The following is an 858-nucleotide window of genomic DNA, read 5'->3' on the forward strand; positions in this document are numbered from 1 at the left end:
ATATATATATATATATATATATATGATGTGAATAAGACAAAAATCAATTGTTTAATCGTCCCAAATTGAAATTTCACCGAAATGCTTATTATTACCTAAAAATTATGTCGATCTCAAATGTAACATTAATTTCGAATTATCGAGCCTCAAAGGCTCCCAATTTCTGTTTTACACATTTAATTGTAACAAATGCTTTCTTAACCAACAGATATAAACACAAAATTTGTCATTAAACATTTCCATGCATAAAATCAGAGACTTAAACATGGCAGAAACACATGCAGGGGTCGGCTTATTACAATTTTGTACTTCTTTCAATATTGTTGCTTGTTTTGGATAAATAATCTTATGTATTGAGAATTTGAGCTTTATATATATATATATATATATATTTGTTGTCTGAATTCTTAAATTTAATTTGAAATGTTTCTCAACTAGTGTTTTTACCTGTCATTTTCAGTTTTAGTCGTGTTCTAGCATAGTCTCTTGGCTATTGAACTCATATTGACCCGAGTCTAGGTGAGCAGTCTATGTTGAGGGTTCTCCAAACCTCTTTACTTCAGAGAACAACAGTCGGTATATAATAATAAAAAAATAAATCGGAAGTCATGTGATTCTAGAAAAAAAAAATTAGAAAACTCAAGAACAACTCTCCTCACAAAAATAATCATATCCTATGATTATTATATACCAAAATCGGGATTGTGTACTGTAAATTAAGATAAGAAATGTGCTTCTGTAATTGCACGAAATCTATTCATCAGTGTATGGTCAAACAAACTTCTGCCCACCTAAATTGGAGTGGCAAGAGAATTTGAATAACTGCCTTCACCTATAAGCAAGCTTTATACTTTATAG

Source organism: Camellia sinensis, chromosome 11 (genome assembly GCF_055761805.1).
Source record: "Camellia sinensis isolate YWXY chromosome 11, ASM5576180v1, whole genome shotgun sequence".
Lineage (NCBI taxonomy): Eukaryota > Viridiplantae > Streptophyta > Magnoliopsida > Ericales > Theaceae > Camellia > Camellia sinensis.